At 50.0% G+C, this 22369-nt stretch overlaps 1 long non-coding RNA gene across 1 annotated transcript; it reads left to right on the forward strand.

The window, feature by feature from the left end:
- Positions 1–3996: 3996 nt before the first annotated feature.
- LOC140697184 (uncharacterized) lies at positions 3997–12419 on the forward strand. The gene is made up of 3 exons (XR_012074033.1): positions 3997–4134; positions 9348–9555; positions 11761–12419. It is a non-coding gene; the product is annotated as an uncharacterized lncRNA (long non-coding RNA).
- Positions 12420–22369: the final 9950 nt, after the last annotated feature.

Below are 22369 nucleotides of genomic sequence, written 5' to 3' on the forward strand. Positions count from 1 at the left end.
ACCCAGGGAGGCAGGCTTGTCCATCGGGATGTGTCTGGGTCAGATCTACAGCGTGGCCATTTGAGGGGAGACATCTCCCTGCAGGGCTCTGCTCACTGAGCCCCTGACGAAAGGATGGGCTGAGATGAGGGCGGTAGTCCCAACGTGGCGGAAGCTGACAGCAGGCCAAGCAGACGTTGACCCAGAATCCGGGTCTGCGCCCTGCTTTGGATGGAAAGAACTTTGCCTGCTAATGACAGGGTGAGGCCTGTGTGAGTCTGTGAGCCACACCCCAGACATACTCCACTGCAGAGTGAACTCCCACGGGAGACGCATGGGAGAGGCCGGGAGGGACCACATGTGGCTGGGTGGGGATGCCCACTAAGCCATACGGGACTGCACCGGGGATGCCGGAGTGCAGACAGCACCCAGAGGACAGTAGGTCACAGTGGAGGGTGGCCACAGGTGGGCTGGAGGCCAGGCCAGGCACTAAATCTCAGCAAGGAGCCACCCACCCCTGAGGGAAGGAGAGCATTTGGAGTCCCCTATCAGCCAAGGTAGCCTTGCAGGGGTGGACAAAGATGAGGAGCATCAGGGAGATGGCTGGGAGAGGACCAGCCCTGCCCAACACCATCAAGGGACCACAGCCTGGACTGAACTTGCCCCGACCACTTAGATGGGATTTTTGCCTGGTGTCCACTGAGGGCTGGGATGGTGAAAATGACAGTCTAGTCTTTGGACATTTCAGTGAACTAACAGACCAGAGGCAGTGGCCCAAGGCTGGGCAGTGACCTGAATAAGTTTTTACAGCATGGCCACGGGGAGGGGTGAGAGGCCAGGAAGGAGTTTCCAGTTTCACCCTCATTCTTTGGTTCTTCCAGATGTTTGGCACATGAGAGGTCTAGGAACTTACTAATGACACTGCATGCCCTGACTCCCAGAGCCTGAGTCTGTTGGAAACATAGGAGAGCACAGAGACACAGAAAAGCTCACTGAAGGCTGAGGTGGAGGTAGCTCTGGGAGGTGAGAGCATTCAAGAGGCACTTGATCCCACTGAAGTGCTTGGGATGGTGTTGTAGATGGGGCAGTCTTGAAATGGGTTCTGAAGGATAAGTAGGAGTTCTTTAGGTGAAAACTGAGGGCAAGAGTAAAAAGTGAGTGAACAATCTAATGCCTTCAGAAAATGTGACTTTGGGCTTCTGGTTCCCTTCCTGAAAAATGGCAATAATCTACCCCTAAAGTAATAGTCTCAGGCCCAGGAGCACATTAGAGCTTTAAAAATCTTCATTCCCTGAGTATCTCTCCAGAGATTCTGGTTGAGTTGGTATAAGATAAAGCCTGGGTGAGGGTGCTTTTAAGAAGAATCTCTCCTGCTGATCATAATGAGCCTCTAAGTTGAGAATGTCTGCTGCGAGGAGGGGAGCAGGCATAGCTCAATGGTCAAGCATGTGCTTAGCAGGCACGGAGTCCTGGGTTCAATCCCCAGCACCTCTTTTAAGAAAACTAAATTAAAAATTTTTTACAGCCAAAAAAAAAAAAAAAAGAGAGAGAGAGAGAGAGATTGAGAATCTCTGCTCTGATGCATGTAGGAAGGATCTGGGACATCTCTGAAAACGCTAAGCTTTCTCACACCACCAGATACCAAAAATTTCTGCAAAGCTATAACAATTATGATGGTGAGGTGTTGGCACAAAGATACACTAATCAACCAATGGAACAGACTAGAGAATCCAGGACAGGCACACCCAAAAAGAGCCACCTGCTATGTGACAAAGGCCATCTGCAATTCAGCGAGGAAAGGATGGTCCTTTTGACAAATTGTGCTTGAAAGTCTGAACATCTATATGGGGAAAAAGCGAACTTTAACCTCATCTTGCTCCATATACAAAAACTAATTTAATAAATCATGGACCCAAATGTGAACGGTTCTAGAATGAGCCATAAGAACTGCAGATATTCAATGATTTTTTTAAACCTTAAAAACCACAATTATCAAGACAAATAATCTTCCAGAAGAAAATACAGTAGAATATCTTCATGACCTTGAGAGAGGCAAAGACTTCTTAAACAGCACACGAAAAGTACTAACCATAAAAAAGTAATGAATTTATCTTCACTAACATTAAGATTTTCTGGTCACCGAAAGTCACCTACGAGAGTACAAAGGCAAGACACAGCCTGGGAGATGGCATTTAGAAGACGTATATCTGATAAAGAACTAACACTACCTGATTTTTAAAACTTCTACAAATTGATAAGGAAAAGACCAGGACTTAAAACGCAGGCAAAGACTTGAACAGGTGCTTCACCAAACAGGACACCCAAATGGCCCAGAAGCATCTGGAAAGGTGCTCAGTGTCGTCAGTCATCAGGAATGTACCAAGCAAACCAGCGCGCTACTACTGCCCACCTACCAGTGTAGCTGAGATTAGAAGGACTGACAGCTCCTGGGTGTGAAAAAGTGAAACTCGTACACGGCTGGTGGGTGTGTCCGCTGGCACCGTGGAAAACTGGTTGGCAGGACCCATTAAGCTAAACCTGTGCTTAGCCTTTGACCCATTCGTGTACCCCAGGGTGTGTACCAACAGAAATGTGTGCTTGTGGGTTCGCAAGACACCGGCACTGGAATGCCGATGGCAGCTTTATGTGACAGTCCCAGAGTGGAAGTGACTCAAATGTCCATTCACAGGAGAACGTCCTTAATGGACAAGTGAAGAACACGGGGAAATACGCATTGAAGCATCGTGAATAGGGGCTGGCTTTGTGTTTCTTCTTTATCTCATTCACCTCATCTTACTTTCTCCTTTCTCCTTATCTCTGCAGAACAGGGCACTTTCATTCACATTATCGACAAAAATTCAATTAAGTATCAAGTTAAGAAAGCAAAGAGGAAATTTTATTCAAACCAAACAGGATTACAGCCCGGGAAACAGATTCTCAGAAAGCTCTGAGAACCGGTCTGTTTATTACATACATTTTGTACACAGTCATCTACATTTTGAAACAAAGGATCGTACCTCAAAATGACATACTGATACTTTATATAAAGTTCACCAAGAATACGGAGTCCAGCTAAGCACATACAAAACCAGCAATGAATCATCACGACCCCCAACAGAGACGAGAGAGACGCTCTTCTTTTAAGGAGTGATGTTGCTACCATAAGAAGAAAGGAAAAAATTTGTTTTTTACAGAATGGAGCAGGCCTTGCCGTATTTGAAGAGTGCTGGTGAATGTATAATTCAGATGCATACTGAGCACCAGGGAAGAAGGGAGGAGGCCCAAAGAAACACAGGGGAGAATTTTATGTTTAATTCTTGTCCTGCATTAAAATACAAATTTTATTTCATCAACATTGTTAGTAGATATAGTTACTGATAGGTATTCTGTATTTTCTAACATCAGCGTTGTCATTTAGATGCTGTTAGACCCATTTTACATATGAGAAAATGGAGGTTCCTATAGCCAGGTAATTAGCAGACCCAGGACTGAAAAATCAAGCCTTCTGGTTCCTAATGCCTTGTTCTAGTGACATCTCTGGATGATGATAAATGGGGGTCTGTGGCCACAGTATTTCACAACCAGAACTGATCCCTGAAGCCCCGTCCAGACTGGTGCTCCAGCCCCTACAACCAGGCCTGGGAAGGATGAAGGATGCATGTGGATCCTCGTGGTCACCTTGGCTCTTGGTTCTCTCCCCTAAGACACACACGCACGAGCGCGCACACACACACACACACACACACACACACACACTTGGATTAACCTCCTCAGCCCCTCCCTTCCCTTGATCTTTCCCCTGGTCTTGCTCCCCCCGCCTTCAAGTCCTCTCTCTCCAGCCTGCAGCCTCCAAGCTCCACAAGCCTCACTTGCGAACAGGATGGGCCTCTGCCCGGGACCTGATGAGCCTGCCTCCTCCACTCCCGCCCCTCCCCTTGGAGCAGCCTGGCCAGCGGGCCGTACAAGGGCGCACGCCCAGACAGCAGCACGTCTGGCTCCCTCCCTCACCCCTCAGAAGCTCAGGCCTGCTTTTCCTCCCTCTTCCCAAACAGCACCTAGCCCTGGGCTAGGCAGAGCGTGTGTGCACAGCAGATGCACCAGCGGGGGCCTGGTTTGCCAGGACTGAGTGTTTGGTACCCCGTAAACCTCAGAACGGTGAGTAGAACCATCCACTCCAGATTCCTGCCCTGGGCAGAAGAGCAAGGGTGTGGGTGCCCTGGCATTGCTAGAAAATACCAGCCACATGACACAGATGTTTGTTGGCTTCTGCCCCACTTCCCAGGTGCAGGCTGGAAGCAGGCAGCTCTGAGAGGTCCGGACACATGGGCCTGGGCCTGTGTTCTGGGTTCCAGACATAGGTGACCCCTAATGTACTGGGCGACTGAGGAAGCCATCACTTGTCCTGACTCAGTTTACCCACGTGTTCAGTTGGGGGCAGGGGGTTGCACTGGGTTTATGGTCGCCTGAACGGGCCAATCTCTTGGAAGTCGTATGGAAATCATGCCTCGCAGTGTTGACAGAAGCTGGTGCCTTAGCAGAAGCCCTTGAGTGGGCCTTACAGGACAGCAGACGTGGAAACAGCTGGTCAGAACCCTCTGCTTGTCACTTGCCTTTGCTGATCAAGCCTGCTTTAGTTGCTTTTTCCCTTTCTCTGATTGCATACCCTCCAAGAGTCACATAGCCTCTGTGACGTGTCACGGGACTTCTTAACCGCCCCTCTAGATAACACCTCTGACCTATGGGTCATTCTAGTAATGGGGGGTTAGTTGTTTTCCAGGAACCTGGAGTCAGCTCCTGCCAAGTTCAAGCTGGCCAAGACTGGCTGGGACCGCTGACCCCAAACTGGGACTGCCCAGGTGTCTGATGAATGACCTTTTGATGTCGGAGGGCCAGAAACACTGTCCTCAGATCATGATAAGAATCTCCACTTTTGAACACGTATCCCATGAAGAAGCATGTAGCCTAGATTCACCTGCACAGAACATGATCACCTCCTGTCTTTCCTGTAGCCAATCCCCTTTTCTCCATGTCTGAGACCACCCTGCTTCTTTAGCCCATAAACGTCCCACGCCCCTCGCCTTGAGGAGGCAGGGCTGAGGCTTGTCCTTCAGTTTCCTTGCTTGGCCGCCTTGTGAATAAATTCTTTCTCTACTACAGACCTCAGCATCTCAATTTAGCTTACTGTGCATGGGGCAAACGAGCCTGGTTCATAATAAAGTTTGGCAAGCCAGCCAGGAGGCAAGTCCAGGCAGACCTTTTGCGTGGGGCTCGTGGGCCCCTTGCCCAGATTGGGAACCGGTGGGTGAGTCCAAGCAGCTGCTGGGACTGTTCACCCCAGGGATGTATGTCCCCAGGGGATCCCTTCCCGCTCAGTCCCACTCAACTTCAGGGCATGTGCCTAAATTCCCTTTGTGGCTGAAAAACAGTTTCTGGGTCTAGAAGATGTCTTTTTGGGTAAGTAACCTTTAAAAAGCATATGTGCCTAAGCTGTCTTGTCTTGCCAATCTTGGCAAGATTGTGGGTTAGAGGCCCACATGGTACAATTTTGATGAGATAATGGGAAGCCCACCCTAAGGGGGACAATACAAAAAGTCACAGCTGCTGAGGGGCTCCAAACTTGGGTCAGATTCCCAGGGTTCCAGTTTCTGATTTGGTTTATGTTTTGGTTTTGTTTCTCTTATTTGTCTGTCTGACTGTTTAATCTGTTAAAAATTGGCTATCTGGGGCTGAGGTTTATGGTGGCTGTAGCAAAACTCCCCTAGGAATTCATCTTATGAGGGTCTTCTGACTCCAAAGAGAAGAGTCATTGTTCCCTCTGTGCCCTCAGGATGCCCCAAGGTGACAGGAGAATTCACAGAAGTGTCGGGCTGTCTGCCCGTGACAAGCAATGACCTCACAGGACCTCCCCTTTTAAGAAAACACACCTTTCGGGGCCTTCATTGTTCATGGACCTTGTCTGGGGCTCACTTGCGGGGACTTTGTTGGCCCAGGTGGTTTCTGCAAGCACCACACAATCAGGACTCACTCAGGACCCTGAGGAAGACTTCATCGCTGAGGCCAGCTGGAGACGAAACCCCTCCAAAACGGGAAATGCTAATTCGATGTCATCGGCAGCCCTTTTGGTGGTATTCTCCAAAACTGTTGACCTTTAGCTATGAGTCTATGGGGAGAAGTAAAACAGTGGATTTTTTTGCAGTACTGCCTGGATCCAGTACCCTTTGGAATCAGGAGAAAAGGGACCACAGAAAGGGTGTTCGGATTACAGTGCCATTTTACAGTTAGATTTATTTTGTAAATGGGAAGAAAGATGGGATGAAATAACATCTGTTCAGTCTTTAATGTTATTATATCTGTGCAAAAGAAAGGTAAGATATGGGTCAACAAGGAGAAAAGGCAAAGAAACCTGTTTTGCCAGATGTTAGCGAAAAGGAAGACGATTTCTGATCACTCAAACACTCCTCGGTCCATCTGCTCCTCCCCCATGTGGTGGCGCTGCCACTCCTCCATCACCACTGCCCAGGCTGAGCCACAGCCCCAGGCCCAGCGCCTCCCACCCCTGAGGTCAAGGAGCAAGAAGGGGCTCCCCTCCTCATATCCACCAGGGTTCTCAGTGTGACCAGGGAGCTAACCTAATCCAGGCAGGGCAACTGCCATTAAGGCAGAGCCTTCCTGGGGGAGTGGGCTCTGCATCTGGGCGGCTGATGGGACGGATCTGGGTCCACTCCCTCTTGTCAACTTCAGACCTATTCAATTCAAAGAACCACCCACCAAAAGATGACCCCCAGAGAGTGGAAAATCTTGTTTTTATCCATTCTTGTAACTCACAACCCAACCTGGGCTCGTGTTGAAAATCTATTGAACACCCTCCGCACTTCAGAGGAATGTTGAATGTTCCAGAGAAGAGTGGAGAGGAGACAGATGGACACCCTTAACATCCTGGGGCGGGCTGCCTTAGCTACACCAGCGGCAGATCCTAACTGGAGTGTGAACACTGGAGACGGACCAAAACTTGAACAGTATCGGGCTTGCCTTCTCGAAGGGCTACAGAAAGGGGCTGCCTGAACAAAGAAGCCCATAAAGTACAGGATGTTAAAAAGAAGCCGAGTGAAGACCCTGCAGGGTTTCTAGAAAGGGGTTTTAAAGTCTATAGGTGATGGACAGATAGAGGTCCCCAAGGTGGTGAACACGGCTTCCACTAGCCAAAGCACCCCTGACATACAGAGAAACTGGCAAAAGGTAGAAGGGGCTCCTGGGGATGCCAAGGTCTCAGCTTCTTGACATTGACTTTAAAGTTTTTAATGACAGAGACCAGGTTCAGGAGAAAAAGGAAGAAGGAAAAATGAAACAGTAGGCCACCCTGCCAGTGACTGACTTGACGCAAGACTTGGCCAAAGTTGGGAGGCTCCGGGCCCCAAACTCCAACCCGAGAGGGATGTCAGGTACCGGGATCCAACTGGAAAAAGGCGTGTCCTATCTTGAGGGAGGCTCTTGGGGAAGGCAAACATCAGCTGTCGGTGACCAACAATGACGAGTCCCGGGGCTCCTCTAATCCTGCCGAGTCCAGCAGTGTCTCCCACATGCAGCCCCGCTGACTATCAAGGTGGGAAATCAACTTCGGGGTTTTCTGATCGATACGGAGGCCACCCACTCGGTTTTAAACACCCAGCTTTCTAGACTTTCTTCTGAGACTATGCTAGTAACTCGGGTGTCTGGGGAAACCCGGAGAAAGCCCTTTCTCCAGACTGTCAGATGGAGAAGAGACACCGGAAGCACAGCTTTTCATATATGCCTGAGTGCCCCACTCCTCTCCAGGAACCAGCTTTAGTAACTACGTTGAATGCCAAGGTCACTGCTGCATCGGGACAAACGGACATCAAAGCACCACCAGAGAAGGCTTGAGCATCGCAAGCCTTGCTACTCCAACCCCATAAGGAACAGCCTGCAACGGTTCTGGAGGAAATACCACGGGGTGATTCCGCAGGTGTGGGCGGATAGGGGATGAGGGAAGGTGAAGAAGGCTGCACCTATGTACGTCAGACTCCATCCTAGGGCCAGAATCCCACACCCAAGACAAGACCCATTAAACCAGTCTGCTAACAGCCTTCCTTGAGTAGAGTTTAACATGCCCTGCTGGTCACCTTCTAATACTCCAGTTTTAACAGCCCAGAAGCCAGGGACAGATGGAAACTGGTTTGTGCAGGACTCGAGAGCAATTAATCAATTATGGAAGATATCCATCCGGTGGGCTCTAAGCCATACACTCTGCCCGCTGCCTTGTTTAGAGATATCTGTTGGTTCACTGTGTTGGTCTTGAAAGATGTCTTTGTTTTTTTTTTTTTTTTGTATACCCCTGAGATTTCAGTCCCAAGAATTGTTTGCTTCTGAATGGGAGGATCTTGACATAGAAGTCAAACAGTCCTGCTGGATAGCACTTCCTCAGGGATTTAAAAATTCCCCTATGCTATTTGGGAGAAATTCTAGAAAAACACTTAAGGGACCATTATCTAAGTGGGGGAGCCCTACTCCAGGATGTGATGATAGCCTGATTGCCGGTAAAACAAAGGACACCTCAGACCAGAATACGATTTTGACTTTGAACTTCCTAGCTGAACAAGGCTATAAAGTGTCCAAGAAAAAGCACAGGATCTCCCAGACTGCTATTAAATTCTTGGGCTTCAAACTCTTACAGGACAGAGAAACCTGCTCCCTGGCAGAGGGGAGCTATAGCCAGGGTTGCCGGTCCCACCATGAAGAGACATTCGAGGGGTTCTTGGGAACGGCCAGGTTCTGCTGCATTTGGAGCTGAATCTTGGACTCAAAGAGATTCCTTATATGAGGTTTTCAAAGGAGGAAGCAATGAGCCTCTAGGTTAGCCTGAGAGGTGTCAGAAGACACTCCATATATCACGGAGAAGTTACTAGTTGCCCCGGGGTTAGGTCTCCCAGTTATCAGAAAGCCTTTCAACTTGTTTGTACATGAACGAGAAGGAATTAGCCTCAGAGCGTTGACTCAAAACTTGGGCAATAGAAAGAGATCTGTTACATATTTCCCAAAACAATTAGATTCTGTCACCAGGGGGCGGCCAGTTTGCTTTCAGGCTGTGGCGCCCACCCGTGACCTTTTACAAGAGGCGGAAAGATTTACACTGGGACAGCCTACCATGGTATCCGCCCCTCCTTGTGTACTTCCGCCCCTAGAACAGAAGGGGCGGTACCAGTTGACTTCAGCAAGATTGGGAAAATGTCCGGCTATCTCACTGGGTAACAGTCTGAAACAGCCTACACTGTAGACCTAGCCACTCCGCTGCCCACTCGTGCTGAGGAAGCTGCACATGAGTGCACTCAAATAACTGAACAGGTCTGTTCTAGCCATCCCGAACCAGTGCACCTGCCACTGGGGAATCTGGACCTTAAGATGTTCACAGATGGAAGCACCTTTATGGACCAGGGACAATGCAAGGCTGGGAGTGCACTGGTGAACCATCCGAAGACAGTGGGAGCAGAAGCCCTTCCACCAGATGCCTCTGCACAAAAGACAGAACTAAAGTCTTGATGGGAGCCCTCCATCTGTGTAAAGGTAAGTCATTATTTTCCCAAACTCTAAATATACACTTGTATAGTGGTCCATGTCCATGTTGCTATTTAGAAAGAGAGAGGACTGCTAATGGAAAGGAAAAAGAGAAATTAAACATGCTAAAAAAATTCTAAACATATTAGAAACTGTTATGAGTCAAAGGAATTGGCCTTTGGCCATTGTCCAGGGCATCAGAAGTCAGACTAACTGTCTAACTAGTCAGGAGGACAGCCTAGGAGATCCAGCTGCAAAGCTGGCAGCCGAAACCAAAGCACCAAAATCCCCGATGCTGACCCTAATCCCTGGTGTGGACTTGACAAGATGCTCACCCAAAGTGAAGACTCAAAAAGGACCAATGACTGAGACTCCGACAGGAGTCCTGACCATTCTCAGGACGCTGACGATAGACGGTACGGAAGGATGGATTTATAACAGACAAGGTAAAGGCTCATCCCTGAGCATCTTGTGGAGCATGCAGTGAGTTATGCACATCCGAACATCCACTCTGGGAGAGGTGCCGCCCTCCAGTGGGTTCAGAATTTGTTGTAGGACCACACATGCAAAGGGCAACTCAAAAGGTCATTCAGAAATGCATGATATGTGCAAGACACAATCCCCAAACTGGGTCACCCCCAGTAATCAAAGAAGTTCAAGCTCAAGGTGCTGGACTCAGAGAAGACTGGCAGATTGACTTCACTGTGATGCTGAGAGCCGCTGGGAACCTCAGATGCTTACTAGTGTTTTTAGACACTTTTACTGGTTGGCTAGAAACCCTTCCCGGATGGTCTGAAAAAAAGCTTCTGAGGTTGCTTAAGCCCTAATAAGAGAAATAATCCCTAGGTATGGGCTGCCTATGTCTATTCAGAGTGACAACGGAGGACGAGTCTTCACAGCAAAAATAACTCAAGGGCTTTCGGGAGATTTAGATCTTCACTGGAAACTGTATGCTTCTTGGCGACAACAGTCTACTGGTAAACCAGAAAAGATGATTCATACTCTTCAAAAGACTTTAGCCAGAATTTTTTCAGGAAGCTAATTTAACGCCTTACCTGTTGCCCTGCTTTGGGTAAGGGTGGCCCCTAGAAGCAATCTCCAATTGAGCCCCTATGAGATGTCCTATGAGAGACCCTTCCTGTGTTCCCAAATTGGTTTAGGAGATCCCGAAGGAACTCACATTAAAGAACTGTATTGCCAAGGGTGAAAGAAGAGGGTGGAGGGATAAAGTGGGAGTTAGGGATTTGCAGATAAAAACTACTATACAGAAAATAAGGTGGGGAGGGTATAGCTCAAGTGATAGAGTGCATGCTTAGCAGGTATGAGGTTCTGGGTTCAATCCCCAGTACCTCCTGTAAAAAATAAATATTCTAATTACCTCCCCCAGCCACCACCCCCCACAAAAAAAGCTAATTAAAAAACTACTATACATAAAATAGATAAACAACAAGGTCGTACTGTATAGCACAGGGAACTATATTCAATAGCTTGTGACAGCTTATAATGAAAAAGAATATGAAAAGGAATGTATGTTTATGTATAACTTAATCACTCTTCCTTACACTAGAAATTAACACAACAATGCAAACTGTCTATACTTCAATTAAACAACAGCAACAAAAAAACTATATTGTCAGGTATGTGCGATCATTGGGAGCTACTTTAACTGTTATATATAAGTTTGCTCCTAGTTGGTTAGTATTTCCCACAGATGTTCCCCTGCACCACTTCTGTCCTGGATACCGGGTCCTGCTAAAATCTTGCAAAGATAAGCCTCCGGAAGAACAGCTCCATCCTCGCTGGAGCCGAGCATATGAGATGCTTCTTGTGACGTCTTCCTTGGTGAAGCTGCAGGGAGTTAAGCCGTGGATTCATCACACACAAGTTAAGTTGGTTCCACAAGAATCGACGGAGTCACCTCGTCCTGTCTGCTGGAACGCCACAGTGAACGGAAACCACGCCCTGGAAAGTCAGCACAGCTGAAATCATCCAACCCTTGGCTGATTCCAGATCCCCAACCCTCGACTTCTTCTCACCCTTTGCCTCTTATTTGTTTGAACCCTTGACTGACTTGAAATTGCTTTTCAAAACGAAAGAGGAAAGTTCATTCAAACTCTCAGGTCAGGAAAATATCCAAAGCCAGCTGGGGTTCTTACATCCTAGCCGAACTTTTTAAAATAATTGCTTTCTCTCTCTTACTTTACCTTTTCTTAGAGAGCAACTGTGTACGAGCTGGTGCACTGCGAGTACTGAATCGTCCTCTGCAGTTCTCAGATCAGTAAATAACTCCACAGCCTCTGGCTAATCAGTCTTCTGGGACAGTTTCGTGAATAATCACTACTATTTGAAGGTAGGGTTTCAAATTGTTTTCTGATAATTTCTCCATCCCTGTGTATTTTCGGAAGGATGACTCACTTGTTAGAACTTCCCAATCTTTGGCGAAACCTGGAACCCTTCTGGCCATTGGACATCCTGCCAGAATGTCCATTTGTATGCGCGTATCAGGGCCCGTTAGTAACCCTTGTAACAAGATTCTCTGGCACACCAAGTGTTAACCGCAATTACCCTGCCCTATGGAGTAAGGCTCTGCATCTTCCTTTCCCTGTACCCTGTGCTCTGCACCTCTCTCTCCACGGTGACAATTAAATTAACACAGCGGCCAAGAAACCTCTCAAAACCATGAACGGATTCCTTTCAGATTTTCCCGTGATTTCAAAGAAAACCTCCCTGAATGCTGTCATTTACCAGCATCTTGGTTAAATAACACAGGAGTCCAGATACTTACATCAGGCCAAACTGCATGTGCCCCACCTGGTCATAGTTTTGTCTGTGGATTGGATCACCAACAGTGGGCCTACAGCTGCCCAGCTAGCCGGCCTCTATAAGGGTGCTGACTTTTGGGCTATGTGACAACACGGATGTCTATATACAGCTCAGGTGAGACCCAACGTTGGACCAGTTCTTTAAAGCTTTTTCACAGAATAAAGAGGTCCACCTGTTACTTGCCTGCCTTTCAGAAAGATGAGACTGGATATTTCTCTGGGTGAACTTTGCCCGCCTGGTGGGGTGTTGCAGCCCAGGAACACATGACAAGGAGTCTCTCTCTCCCCACGGGGGCACTAATCCACGACGTGGCATAGGCAGTGGCGGCCCAGCAGAAGGCATTAGGTTCGTCGGCAGGGGTTGTCCGGGACAATCAGGCTTAAACTATCTCTAAGCTGAGCAAGGAGGGGTCTAGGCAGCAGCTGACACGTGGTGCTGTGTGGATACCACCACCTCAGCAGCAGTGAGACAGGAGAGACCACAACAAAGGTCACCTTTATCGTTCTCATCACAGGAGGCTCCAAGGGTTTTAAGAGCTCTGTGCTGGATATTGAGGACTAAGACCAAATAGATATTTCTTGTTCTAAGTCACAATATCACACCCACTGATTTGATTTCAGCAGTGTGTGCACGTGCACGCATGCACACAGAGATACGCACACATACATAAATTTGATTCCTACAAGCCTACAAGGGAAGGACTGCTGTAGTTCCCACTACATAGATAAGAAAACTGAAGTTCGGGAGAGTGAGCAAGCTCTCAGGTTTCACATGGTTATTAAGTGGACGCACACCCTCATAAGAATATCTTGATATAAGAGAAAGAAAAAAATTAAATTAGATACCATTAGTGGAATAAGTTAAGGAGAAACTGAGGAAAAGCTGGGACTCTCTCCACAGCTCCACATAAAGTCATTCCTATTAAGTGCTGAGTTTTTGCAGACAGTTTGGAGCATTTTTGTCAAACTCTCCTATCACCCTGGGCTTGGGGACAGAGAGAGGGGAGAGGGCAGGAGTGAGCCGGTCAGGAGAAGGAAAGGGGGGCTGACAGGACAGGCAGAGACTCGGGTGGGTGGGTGCACTCTAACCTGCATCCATCGAAGTCAAGACCTCAAAAAGACCCCAGCAGCACCTGGCTCCCCGCATCCACTCTTGCTGTGGGACAAGGCAGGCCAGTACCACAGGCGGTAAAAGAATTCACCAGAAACAACGGTGAAAAAACAGTTTATTGAATACGCTGCTACAGGCAACAGCAGGCAGACAGATGAGAGGTGTCTGTGCCCCGAGGCTCGCTTGCTGAGCTCTTTTATAAGGAAGGGAACTTTTAACTCTTTGTGCTTACGTGACATCAGGCATGAAGGGTGTCACACGGTACGTGATCGGTTGTGCACAATCTCTGATTGGTTGGTGTTGAGGCAACAGGGAAGGGAGTGGGTCATGAAACAGTAGGGCTAGGGATTTCAGTAGCGGGCGTGACCGGTTCTGGAGGTCAGAGTTCCAGGCATGTATAGATGATCATTAGCTCCGCTAAGACAGGAATGGATTTTTTGGTTGTCTTTAAAGGGCAGCAGCCGGGCGCCTGAGGAGCCATGGAGCGGAAATCTGCCAGATGCCTGTGGATCCCACAGAAGCTAATTCCCAGGCTGCTACTTGGCATGTTGGGGGAGGAATGTTCTTTGTGTTTTCTGGCTTATGCATGGGAGCCCCCTTTGGCTCTCGATGGGACCCCCGACTTGTCCTTGAACCCCACAACTCTTAGCCCTGCTCTCGGGGAAGCATCATAACACTGAGAAGCAGCATGGGTCCTATGGTCAGGGGTACCTGGGTTCTAATCCTGATGAATCACACACAAGCTGGGCCACCTTGCCCAGGTCTCTCCACCTCTCTCTGCCTCACTGTTTCCATTTCTTCAATGGGATCACAGAAGAACCTGCTTTGCCCACTACACCAAGATATGAGCAATGCCATCAATGCAATGGTCACTGTGAAGGTGGCAATTTAATAATTAGTAATATTAACAGTAATTAATATTAACAACAGTGATCATAGTACTAATGGACATGAGGAACAGCTGACTCTGCTCTCCCAAGTCACGCGCTGCTCACCATCTTCATCCTCTGGGCTCTTGAGAGGGTATGTTGGGGGCCTAACACTGCTGGAGTCTTAGGAGTGGGGCAATCCTCACTCCCATCAAATGAAAAATGCTATAAATAATGGATCAGGCAGCAAAAAGAGAATTTTGAGAAAGGCAGAGGTCTGCAGGGAATTTAGCAGAGGAAAAGGTGTCCCTATTTGAGTAACTGCTGGGTGTTTGATGCTATAGTGCAGTTAAGGATAGGAAACACTTATTTCTGAGTTTTTAGAAAGTTAGGGAAACAGAATAGCTGTCTACCTTAGAGCAAGGAAGGGGCTAATTCACAGAGCTGGGGAAGAAGTGATGAAGAAACCCTTAAGACCGTACATCCATCCTCCAGCAATGCTCCACACAATCCCAAATGGAGTCCAGGACAAGCCGCAAGCCAGAATGAGCAGTGATACAGCCTCGGAAGCAGTCGTCACAGGTTCACCCTGAAGATGGAAGGAGGTGCCAGGAGCATCAGGGAAGTGGGAGGGAAGTTTCCCTTCATTCATCCATGCATGGAAAACCATGCATGGACTGCTAAAGGTCCCCTTTATTTGCAAAGGTATGCTCTTAGCAGGCACAGCCTGTTTGCTGAGACCAGACTGTCCCATTACAGGGGACTGTCTCTACTGTCCAAGGTAAAATGAAGGACAATGTTTTTGGAGAGAGAATATATTGATTGAGACTTACTCATACAAAAGTGTAGATGACTGATACCTGAGACCATCAGCAATGCGGGAAAGGAAAGCAACAGCAAAGCCCCAGGAATCTGAAGCAGCGGGGAAAGACCTCCTCCTGGGGGAAGACCCCCCCTGGGAAAAGATCAGATAACAGGGAAACAGAAGGGTGGAGACAAGAAGATTCCATCTGGAGTCAGAAAATCTAGGTCCAGCCTCCACATCTATCACTGTCCAGCTGCACAACCTCTCAAGTTATTTCACCTTTCAGGATCTTGATCTCCTCACCCATAAAACTGGGGAAATGCTTGAGAAATCCACCGGCAGGATCCATTGAACCTGCACCTGCAACAGGCACGTTGTAAACCCTCACCACCTCTGTATAAGCTGTTCCATGACTTCGGAATTTTGCAGGGGCCCCTCAGGGCTGGACCAGTAGCTTGCATGCTCTCTCCTTCTGAGATGAAGAAAGTAAAAAAAATGACTGCAGGCACAGCTCAAAGTCTGTGCGGTGGAAGGTTTGGAACCTAAACAACACACAAGTGTCAGAGTGAACTGACTGTCGTTGCTTCCAGGACATCGGAAATGATTTCCCTTCTCAAATGACGAGTCAAGTCGTCCCGGTGGTTTCTTGGAGGCTCACAGCCTCAGAAAGGGTATGGGCCTGAGAAGGGTCAGACTCCTGGTGCTTCCTCAAATCTCACCCCTCTCTGTGCCTCAACTTGTGCACCTGTAAAATGGGCATCACCCTGCCTACCTACCTCCCCACTGTTGAGATAATCCACGCAAAGTCCTTGAGCCGTGCCTGGCACATGGAGGCCCTCTGTGGGAGCTAGTCTTACTGTTTTGTTATCGTTACCACGTATTGTTTCAGTTCTTATTTTATGATGACAGTGGTCATGGAGATGGGGCCACAGAAGGCAGAGCATTACCACAGAATGTCTGCATCACCTCGCCACACCCACCCCACCTCCCAGTCACAGCCATCTCCCACCAGGCACACTCCAGTGGCCTTGGGCAGGCCATGCTGGGCAGGAGGCATGTGCCATAGGTGTGTGGGCGGGACGTGATGCCAGAGGCACAAGGCAGGGGCTTTCAGCCACCCTGGGCCTCTATGACTCACCTCACAGGTATGGCTGGAGGAGTTGGGAGCAATGTTCTGAACTCAGTGCTGGGTGGGGATGTGGGGGAAACTGAGCAGGACTGGGGCAGGGTGGGGGCCTGGGTGGGTCCTTGGAGGTGACTCTGAAGGCTTGATTTGGGCAAGGTCGCTGGCCTTGGGGTGAGGGCTAGGGTGAGCTGCGATCTGGGTCTGGGTGGGTGTCCCAGGAGGATGCTTGTAGGTGGGTCCAGATGTTCTCTGGACCAGGGCATCTGATCCCAGGGCCTTAATCTGGGCCAATCTAGGCACTTAAGGGAGCCATGGGAAGTGCAGGGCCAAGGGGCTTCTGAGGAAGTGGCAGCTGGTGGCTGGAGACAGGCAGTGGGTGGAGCTTTGAGTCCATGGTCATTTGAGTCAGGGCTTCAGTGGCCACTGGGCACAGGGGAATGGAGTGCAGGCCGTGGAGGGTAGGGGAAGGCAGGGGGACAAGATTGAGGCTGGGTGTCAGGACAGGGAGACAAAGCAATAAGTCAGGACCCGGACGCCCGCTCCCACGCACGCTGGCCGCGGCTCTCCTCCGCCATGAAGGCTGCCCTCTTACACGCTCTCACTCTGGCCAGGGACTTTCTGATCTTGCTCTTCTCTCTGTCCTGTGGGTCTCTTCTCCATCTCCCCAAGTTTAAAGCACATCCCCCCGCTTACTTATTCTTAACCTTCAGCACTCACGAAACGCTCTTCTTTCACCTGCCTGCCTACTTCTGTGCCGCTGGCCTCCAGCCACTTGGACACCAGCTCCTTAAGCACAGATCCTGGCGCTGTCCACGGCTGCACCGCCAGCTCCGGGAACAGGCTAGGTGTGTGCTCAGGGCCTGGACCCTGGGGGTGCTGGGATACCTGGGGGAGGCTGGGGACTTGAATCAGATGCTGGACAGGGGGCTCGTGAGATGGCAGCAGGGCTGGGGAAATGCTGTGGGTTTTGAGTCAAGCAGACCTGGTTTGAATAACCATCTCCGCTACCAGCCACTTATCTCAGCCCCAGCAAATCCCTGTACCTCCCGAGGCCTCTGTGTACTCATCTGCATAATTCAGGTGAAACTGTCCACCTCCTGGGACAATTGGGAAGATGAGACAGGAATCCAGCTCACCGCAGTTTTGCAAGTAGGGAATGTCTCTGCTACAGCATCAGAGGCAGCGGGAGACAGTGGAAGGCCCCGGATGTGAGAGCTGTGACGTGAGGCTGCCAGAACCTTCCACCCACCCGAGCTTTGCTCCGATTTGTGTGCCAGCTTTATTCTCTCTCTCTGCAAACCTCCTCCGTTATCAGCTGGCTTCTGACAGGGCAGCAAAACCAAGATGAATGATACGAAATGAGGGATTACCACAGGGACGAGGTCCCCCTGCGTCCTGGGAACTGGTGAGAAGCCTGTGGAAGACCCCTGCATCTGGTGGTCCTCCTGGAGTCACTGCAGGTCAGCATGGCGGGCAGCCGGGAAGAAGCCCTGGGGGCGAGGCGGGCGAGGGCGAGGACTGACCGGAAACCAGGAGGGCAGATCAGAGGCCCCATCTGTCTCTCAGCCCGGATGACACAGCCGCCTGGGGAAGGTGCTGGTTTTCCCCACTTGGTGGGGACGTGGTGAAGCCAAGGGAGGCGTTGCTGGCGGGGATGTTGCTTCACAATGACAGGAAGACCCACCAGGGGAAGCGCAGCACCCTTGACCTCCGCCTTCCGAACCTCGCAGACATTCCTCTTGTGGCCAGCCCTCGCCTGGAACCACAGAGGACAAAGAAGCCTGGGAATGTGGTCCCTTCCTAGCCCAGCTGACACACCTGATTGGAACTGTCACTCCCAACATCTTCCCAGGTGTATAGCTTATCGTTTCTGCACCGAGAGAGAGGCTGCCTTAACTCTCCCTGGTCCAAGCCCCTTATCCCAGGGCCCGGATCCTCGCCGCCTGCTTCAGGTGTCCTGCTCTGGGCCTGGCTAAGGGTCAGGGCAGCACAGGCGATAAGATGGCAGCTCCTGCAGGCACCTAGGGTGGGGTGGTTTCCATTAGAAGGACAGGAAGGATGAAACTGTATGTGTCACCTCAGTTATTACACACACACACACACACACTCACACATGTAAAATTAATACAAAGGATAATGCGGGAGAAGAAACAGCATTAAGAGAGGTGTAGCCAGTCTGCTGACCATAAATGTCAATGAAGTTGCCAGGGTCCCAGTGGCCAAGGACCAGAGGAGGAGGGAAAGTTGACTACACGTTGTGCCCCAGGGTGCAGTGCGTGTGCGTGCGTGTGCAGCTCCCTTCCACACTCTGCCACGGCACCGGAGTGCAGGGACGATGTCTTCAGACACTTCAGCCCCTCAGACAGGCACATAGCAGGAAGCACAACTGCGCTTCAGGGTGGACGTGGGGGCTCATTCTCAGCACCACGGTCTCATTATTCACCACCTGTGTCCTCAAAGCGGGCAGGACAGCTTTTACCAGTTTCTCTCCCACAGGAAGGCACCACCCAGCTTTCTGGTTAATCTTTATTTGGCCTTCACTCACTTCATTCATTCACAAACATGCATCTGGCATTAACTGTGTCCAGGGCACTGGGACGCAGCGGCGGGCCAGGCTGACGCGGGCCTCGTGAAGCTGACACGAGTCAGGGAGAAGCACCGATCACCCCTGACTGTGTGTTGACTGTTGTCTTTTCTTCACATTGGCCTGGCTTTCCCCTTGCTTCTCCAGTGTTACTGGGAGCTTTGCTTTTGTCTCCCCTGGAGATGAGTGATTTTCCAGACTTAAGGAGACTACTCAGCAGACTGGACCCACAGACTTAATTCTGGTGTGGAGGGGGCTCAGGTTCAGATAGAGGAGACCAGGTTTCCGACCTTCAGTCCTCCCAGATGCCAGCCAGACATCAGCCAAGAGGCTGGTAAGGACCAGCTGCCCAGATACGGGGGTGGGGTGGAGCTCTCAAATTATCCAGCGGGCCTCTCAGCTTGTGATGTCCCAGGTCTCCTAGAGGCAGTTCAGGCTGAAAGGCAGCATTGGAATGTGTTGCCCCTGACAGGGAGGAGCCAGTGGGCAGCTGTGCTCAGCAAACTCTCTGGGGATCCTGTGGTGTTAGAGGCGACCGACAAGAAAATGTCCTGGCAAGGAAGAGCGCTGTCACTGCATTTAAGCATGGGCGAAAAGGAGGCAGGCTGAAAGCATGGTCCGCAGCAAGTACATCCAATTACATGTCAGAAACATCCCAAAGTGTATTAACTCACTTGACGGCCTGCGTCTGAAGTTCCAGCCCCACGACTTCATCCATGTGCTGCAGACAGCGCTTTGACAGGAAAAGAGCACATGTGGATGTCAGACCAGCCTGGCCCTAGCCCTTCTTAGCTGATGTGTCTGGACAGGAGAGTCAGCCTCTCAAGCTTCACTTTCTTCTGCACGTGGACTTCTCACTCCCACACAGGGCTGTCATGAAGAACAAGGATGCGAATATTGAGTTTAGGGCTTGGAAGTGATTTTTACCAGTAACCACAAAATGGATAATCAGTCACAACCTCCTAGGTTTATTGTGAGTTTCGATGAGATCATTTGAACAGATTTTGTGGTTTTATAAACCGCAAACATTGCTAAATCCTTGCATCTTGAGCATTAAAGATATTCAATAAATAACAGCTGGATACATTAAAGAATAAACAAGCAAATGAATGAATGTTATTTTCTCTTTAAGATCCCAGTGCTTACAAAAGAAAATCCAAGTTTTCCAAATAGCAACAGATAAGAAATGTGTTAAAATGTCAACACTTACCACTCCTCATCGCCCCACACCACCAGCTAGTTCTGCCTCCTCTCCCTTCTCTGCCCCCTCGAAGGGCCAGATCCTTACCCTTCTCCCCCTCAACAAGCGCTTCCTGTCTTTATGCACTCTGGGCCTTGGCTTGCAGTACCTGCTTCCTGTCCACCTGGGAAGGTCTTATTCAGCTTCAAAATTCGGATTAGACATCCTTTCCTCTGGGAGGCCTTTTCTGAACCCCCGTCCTCACTGCCTCCATGCAGCTTGTACTATGGAAGTGACTGATGGTGATGATGATGGAGATGGTGATGGTAATGATGCTGGTGATGGTAATGATGGTGATGATGGTGGAGATGGTGGTGATGATGGTAATGATGACGGTGGTGATGGTGGAGATGGTGGTGGTGGTGGTGGTGGTAATGATGGTGGTGATGGTGGTGGTGGTGGTGACGATGATGGTGATGATGGTGGAGGTGATGATGGTAAAGATGATGGTGGTGATGGTGGTGGTGGTGGTGGTGACGATGATGGTGGTGGTGGTGGTAATGATGATGGTGATGGTGGTGGAGGTGGTGATGGTAATGATGATGGTGGTGATGGTGGAGATGGTGGTGGTGGTGGTGGTGGTGGTGGTAATGATGATGGTGATGGTGGTGGAGGTGGTGACGATGATGGTGATGATGGTGGAGGTGATGATGGTAATCATGATGGTGGTGATGGTGGAGATGGTGATGGTAATGATGGTAATGATGATGGTGACGGTGGTGGTGGTGGTAATGATGATGGTGGAGATGGTGGAGGTGATGACGGTAATGATGATGGTGGTGATGGTGGTTGTAGTACAGACAGTGTCTGAATCCTTACCTTAATGAATATTTAATTACAATTTCTGGCTGACAAAAAAAGTATGGTTATGTTCCCTTTCCTCCTCTTAAAATTACAATATGTTTCTTCATCTCTAGGTCTGCTATGCCAAAGTCTGCTGATCTAGATAAATTAAATCCCCAGATCTGGAAATTTAATAAAAGGAAAAAAAAATATGGGCACATAATTCCTCAACTGAACTCTTAGCTTAAGTGGCAAAGGAACTGAGGTGACAATCAGGACACTTCAGGCTTGGACGTGGGAGGAAGTGAGAGGGAGGACAGAAGCCGACCAGCCGGACGAGGGGTCCAGGCTGGCAGAAGCCCCTCTGGGGCCCGGATGCCCCCTGTCGTGAGCGCCCGCTGCCGGCACAAGCAGGCACGGTGGGGACCGGAGGCAGTGAGCGGCGGTCCGCGATCTCCAGGTTGGCGCCCCCAGACGGCTTTTCTCCCCACTGGTAAAGTGTGTCAGCCGCTCTCATCTTCCGCCCTGCACGGTGACAGCGACAGCCACAGGGGTTTCTTTGGAAGATGAAAGCTCCACTCCGCTTCCAGGGGATTGTGGTAGAAAACAGCTTTTTCTGTCATCTTTTGTGCCCCTTGTGATCCTGTTTCCTTTCTGTCCTTCCCAGCAGTTTCTAAAGAGATGCCCTAAGCCAGCGCTCCCTTGAACTTCTCTTTCATCGGAACTTTGATTCAGGAGTGGTTGCATAAGGTCACTTTATATGGGGGCCCACCTCTTGCCATCACACCATCGGCCTCCCTGGCTGACCTGCTTCCTTTTCCTAAGCTGCCCCCTCGCTCCCCCACCCCTATGCCGCTCCCCCCTCCCCACCCCCACCCCGCCCCCGTGCAGGAGTCTGGTTCCCTTCTGAGGTGCTGCATCTTCAAAGAGAAAGCAGGGACACCTTCCATTGCTGGGTACGTGTCCTCACAGCCGGGCTTTTCTCAGTTCACCGCTCCCCCACGCGCTGGCCTCCAGTTACCTTTCCAGAAAGCTTCCTGCTAGCCCGCCACATGTCCACGCTGCTGCTTAAAGCTGCCCACCCCTTCTCACTGTCATCGGGGGCTCTCTGCTCCAGAGCTGCCCTTTGTCTTGCAAATTCCCTCCCCTCCAGCTCCCTAAAGCTGTAGACAAACAGACCCTTCAAGTCAAATTCCACCACCTCCAGAGAGCCTCCCAGACTCCTCCCAGTAGAAGAGGCCACACGCCTCTCTTCCCCTCTGTGCCTGGCCCGTGCGTTTCCCAGGCCCGGATCATAGGCGTGTCATCTGCTTACTGCCCTGGTTTCAACACCAGCAGCAGCAGCAGCAGCAGCAGCAGCAGCAGCAGCAGCAGCAGCAGCAGCAGCAGCAGCAGCGGCATTCATGACACTATGAACCTGTGCGTCCGGCCCGTGTCTGGTGGATGTGGAGATGCTCTGCCTTCAGCCGTGGGGAGCGTGGTC

This window comes from Vicugna pacos, chromosome 6 (genome assembly GCF_048564905.1).
Source record: "Vicugna pacos chromosome 6, VicPac4, whole genome shotgun sequence".
Lineage (NCBI taxonomy): Eukaryota > Metazoa > Chordata > Mammalia > Artiodactyla > Camelidae > Vicugna > Vicugna pacos.